Source organism: Momordica charantia (assembly GCF_013281855.1).
Source record: "Momordica charantia cultivar OHB3-1 chromosome 8 unlocalized genomic scaffold, Mcharantia_2.0 BLBB01000008.1, whole genome shotgun sequence".
Classification (NCBI taxonomy): domain Eukaryota; kingdom Viridiplantae; phylum Streptophyta; class Magnoliopsida; order Cucurbitales; family Cucurbitaceae; genus Momordica; species Momordica charantia.
Genome location: NW_028275166.1, coordinates 5,630,033 through 5,636,084, shown reverse-complemented (window position 1 = coordinate 5,636,084; position 6,052 = coordinate 5,630,033).

The window sequence follows — 6,052 nt, the reverse complement described above, 5'->3', positions numbered from 1 at the left end:
ACCCACCAATTAAATTCTCAAAATAGCACATTTTTCATCCAAAGGAAAGGCTTGGACAATATATTCAAACCAACCAAATTCAAACATTACTAAACAAATCTTCCATACGAGAATATTTAGATTACTCAATCTCATTCAATCCAACTCGTAAAAACCCATAACTAACCAAACACGACACAGAGCATATATCAAACAGACAAAACTTCTTTTTATTACATCTAGATAAAGGGAACTAGATTCAAATTTCATGCAAAAAGAAAAACAATCCATATGAAGGGGAACTTCAATTTCTTACCACATGTAAAAGATCAATTAGAAAAGGCATTTTATTTTATTTGGAAGGTTAAAAATCACAGAAGAAATAATAATGTTGGGATTTTTATTGTGAGATGCGAAAAATAAAATCTAAATAAAATATTCCTATAGGGGATTGTAATTTTGGGAGAAGATATGCTTATTTTGTTTGGACAAGTTGATTGGTGTCGACAATAAGAATCAAGTCTAATCATTTCAATCACCAAAAAAGCTTCTGATTGCATCTGATAACTAATTACGGGTTATGGATTTTGGATGGAGCATGCGGCTAATATTTTTTCAAATATTTCTCATATCTATATACGTGTGGTTATCGAGTTTTCGTTTGATCGATAAGAAAGAGAATGTGTGATTGCTTGTCGAAGTCACTAGGTGAGCAACAACAAATGTATTTTGTCTTTTAACGAAGGAGAAACGAGAGGCGGAGTAGAGAACTTTTATGCAATACTTCGTTAAGAAATGAGTCTTGGTTAAATGGATGGTATCATCTGGACATTCAGATTAGAAAAGAGTTGTTGCAGCTTAACTTGTACATGGTATTCTTTTTTTTGTTATTTATTCTTGACATTTTATAACAATGCTAGGAAAGAGTAGAAGAATTTAAAACCTTCAATAGAAAGTGAAGAGATACGTATTTGTTAGGAAAGAATTGATAGTTTAAAATATATACTGATCAATTCGTGTGATGACATGATATTATTCCATACTGTAAACCCAATAGGTAGAGAGTGTGATATCTAGTAACAGGGAAAAATGTAGATCCAACTAGCTAGGCATAATATCTCACACACGATATCTACTAATCAGGAAGAATAGTCTCGTCGAGCTAGTCACGATCATACAGATGATGGGATATCCACTAATTAGCAGGAGTAGACTTAGCTAAGCACAATTCCATATAGGTGATGCAATACTCACTAATCAAGGAAACCAGTAGACCCAACTTAGTACGACCTCATAGGTGATGAGATATATTCACTATATCATAAAGGAGTAAACCCGACTCAGAACGATCCCACAAATGATGCTATATCCACTAATCGAAAAGAGTATAACCCAGGATAGGCACAATTCCACCCCTTCACTCATCTATTCAGTACCCCTAAAATCAAACCCGATTTTGTACCTTTCACGAATTCTTTCCCATCTCAATACCATCCACCAAAAATACACATTTTCATAACGAAAACCCACATAAAAAAATACCCTAGAGACCGCAATCTCGAACACGCCCTCCCGATGCATAGAGTAGTTGAGATCAAGAAGGGTGATTATGGTTTAGGGAGAGAAAAAAAGTGAAAAGACATAATGAGTTGTTTTGGCAAGAGTGGGAAGGGGCAATGGGTTGATGATGCAGTCCCCCAACCTCCAAGCACACAACCAAAACAATGGCAAATTAGATCTAAATTTTGCCTATTTCCTTTTCTATCTCACATCACCCCTTTAATTTCCCTTAATCATTCTTTCTTTTAATTATTCCCCTTTTTTCAAGCCTTAAAACCAGGCTACATTACATGCATTTTCCAAAAAGATAACAGAATATTTGCTTTCTCTTCTCTTCTTTGCTTACTTTTTAGATACGATGATATATTGGCTTTTGTTTTCGTTACATTTTTTCAAATATACCAATTTCTTCTATCTCTCACACAGTGCTTTGGATATTATTGGGATTCGATCCCATTTTTGCCAAGGCTATATTTTGAGAGAAAAACAGCCTTTATATGTAAAACCCCTTTGATTTGAGGGCTTGTAAAGCAAAAAGGGGAGAGATTTATTTGTAATCACAAAAAAAAAAAAAAAACATCTTTGTCTCTTCTCTCCTTTTAATCCAAATGGAACTTTGTAAAGTTTGAAACTTATGGGCTCAAGAAATTTCGGGCTCTTTTCTTTCGGGATGAAATAATTACCTTTTGACACGTTTGAGAAATTTTGGAGTAAATTTCTTTTTACGCGTTTGACTTGTCTTATATTTATGTTGATATTAAGATGGGAAACATACATCAACATCAACCTTTTATTTTTTACGACCACTTTCGTCGTTGAATTGCTTGTTTATAATGATGATATTTTAAAATAGGAATAGTTTGTTGCTAATTTATCCTTAGTCCGCAGTATCTTAGCCTAAAATTTCTGTTAAATATCTATAAATGAATTAAATTTACCTAATCCATTAACTTAAGTTTTGGGTTGAGTGGTACAGTGGTTTATTCGTCTTAATAATTTGTTAAAATCTTTTTCTCATTTCAAAATGTAAGATAATATTCTTTTAAGCCAATTTCTCTCCAATAAAAGGTTAGATTTAGAAATGATTAAACATACTTGTAATCTAAGAATGGGCAAATAGAAAAAAAACAGCCTAAAAATTCTCCTTTTTTTTCTAATAGGAGGATTATTACATTTCTTCTTTTTTGGAAAATTTGGTTCTTTCTTTGTGATAAATTGCCTAAATCTTGATTTTAGGGGTAAAAAAAGACAAAGAGACAGATATGAGACATGATAATTATGGTAAAATTGAAGGGGGGAAAAAAGAAATTAAATTTCCAACAAATCGGAAATAGGTTTCCTTTTTAACTACCAAACAGAATTTGTATTACAATTGCTTGACAACTTCCCCTCTTTGTAAAACAAACCATCATATTTAAAAATTAAAAAAAAAAAACCATCAAACCCAAACATGCCTCCTATTTTTCTTTTCAAATTATTCCTCCATTTACAAGACAAAGAATCTAATACAAAAAGAATATAAATAAATAATCGTGTTTTGAATTGGATAAACTCTTATTTATTTATTGTGTGTGTCTTATCGATGCCATTTTTCTCCAGAAAAAGGAAAAAACAAAAAACAAATGTTATCTTTTCGAAATCACATATTTGTGAATAACGGATTTTAGTGCACAAAATAGTGTTAAATTCCTCTAATAGATATCTATCTATTAGAGGAAAATTCTCTATCCTCAGTGGGTAAATTTTCCGTACCATCTTTTTAAAACGTTTTTTTTTTAATTTAATATATAACTTACAACTTTTGATGAGATGTAGATGTCAATTACCATTAAATTATGCTCGTTTTTGCAAAATCTGTCGTAGTCTATATATTTTTAAAAGAATCATATATTTTTAAGTATGATGCACGTATTTAAAAGAACATTCTCCGAGGTAATTGACATATAGCTCCAACCGAAAGGTTGTGAGTTCGAATCTCTTTTCCAACATATTGTATTAAAAAAAAATTGTGACCATTTAATTTTTTTTCTTTTTAATTTTCTCTTAATTAATTCTTTTAGATACATTGTCAGTCGCTTCTCTCCTTTAAGATCAAAATGTTCATTCTTTTTTCTTCCTTTTTTTTCCTTTTTATTGTTATTTTTAAAAAATTGGGATATTTTCACTTTCTTCCCTTCTTATTCTCATTATTATTTCAGTTTCTTCTCTTCATTCAAACCAATAGAGTTTGTTTTTGAACAAAGAATATTTGTTTATTTTATTTGGATATAATTAAATAATTATTTTGTTCCACGTAATCAATATTATTTGTTACATATTTTAATATGCTATTTTTATTTGTAACTTTATTTTCAAATAATTAAAAACTGTTTTGTCCCATTTGAAATATTATAACTAAATCTGCAAATATAAGAAATTGTTAGTATCATTAAATAAAAACAAAAACTTAAAAAGTAGATTTTTTTAGGGTTAAAAGGGTAGACACTTAACAAAACTTTAAATAAACGCAACATCTTTACCATGAAATTCTCGTAAGATGAATTGTCACATTTAATAATTAGTGAGAGAGATAATGTACCATTAAAAAAGAGAGAGGAGGTTCCTATAGACTATTTTTACTTTAAGAGCGTGGATCCTACTTATAAATTTATATATATATATATATATATATATTTTAAGTAACAATATAGAAAAATGAGAGAAAAAAAAAGAATAAAGAAATATGGTTTGAAGATGAGAATATGCCAGCAAAGATGTCAAGAAAAAAATAAATAACATGTATGAAGAAAAAATGAAAAAGAAAATTAAATAGTCACATTTAATAAGCAGTAAGATTGATAATGTATCCTTAAAAAGGAGAGAGAATATTGAATTAGATGTGGATTAATTTTTTTAGGTTTCCTCTAATCTTCATAGAATTCTTATTCTTATATTAATACACCAATTACATTTTTTAAGTTGAAAGTTGAATCTTTCACCTGTGATTAAGTACTCAGTAAGGAAGAAGGAAAAAAACACACTTCTACTACGAGTCACTCAATTACAATTTTTAAAAAGAAATCTCAAAATAAAATTAAAATTATTATGCTCCCGAAATAATTATCGAAATTTGTAAACATTTATCTGGTTTGAAATCAATGTTTATGTTTTATAATTATTTCAGAACTAATTTTAAGACCTAAGATTGAGTAATTGGTAAATATTAATATTATACTATTATTTCGTAAGTCCATGCTTTTGGAGGATGAAAAAGAAAAAAAAAATCAGTTGTTCAAAAAATTAAAAATAAAAGAAAAATTAAAAAGATACTCACAAAATATGTTATTCGAATATTTTACTCTAAAAGAAAAACCTATTTTGAAAAGAGTCAACTAAATTAAAGTCTCATTTTTTTAAAATAAAAATTTAGTAAATACGAATATTTAGAAATTGTTCTTAATTTTTTTTTTAAGTAAGGTGGGAGATCGAACTCAAAATCTCTTGATTTGAGGTATATGTCATTTAGTATTGAAGCACTCTTACAATAAACACTAAAATTACTTTTCTTGAAACACTTTCAAATATTTTAATAAAAAAATTTTGGAGTTATTGATTATTTTGTAAATTGTTTTTAATTAGTTTAAATCATTTTAAAAATCATGTCAAATTCATTTTTAATATTATCAATATGAATTAAGGTCAACACACTAGAGTGAAAATTATAGTAACAGGTACTTAAAAAAAATTCAATTTAATTTAAAAACATAAAGTTTTCATGCTTTAATTTTATTAATTTCTTTGATTTTGGACATGACCCAAGATACGATATGAATGAAGATTTATTTGTTCGGTGGGATTTGTCGAGAAATCTTAACTCAAATGCTCACAAAATAGACAAAGATCGTGTATTGTTAGATAAGAAACCAGAGTATTATGTGAATTAACTTTCTTTAAAGAAGTGTTTTAAGGTATATATTCTCAATCTAAAGATCGATGGTTCGAATTCAAAGAAAAAAAAACTTTCTTTTGAGTGTCACGGAGGAAATTATACATCATCGAGCAACCCATGTGTCTGAGTGTTTCCTTCTTCCTAATTATTGAAGATTTTTGTATTTCGAAAGAAGAAGATATATTTTGTTAATTCTAAAAATAAAAAAAAAACCATATGAATAGTCTTGAAAAAAAAAATATTTTGAGAGCATATTATCATTGAAACAAAGATGGTTATTATTCGAACTTTCCATCTTTAAACAAAGTTAAAATCTTAAATTGTTTGTTCGAACTCATTAAACGATTAGTGATGGATGGATATATATATATTCCAACATTTCAAGTGGTAAAAGAAACGCCCTTATTTCCTCTTTCCGCCATTCCTATTGGCTACGAGAATGATATATCTTCTTAACATCTCCCAAAAATAAGTGGCAACAAAACATACTCCTTTGCCTTTTCAAATCCTCGGCCCGACAATTACACAACAGTTTATGCATAAAGCCAAAAAAAAAAAAAAGAAAAAAAATGGAAAAAAATGTTA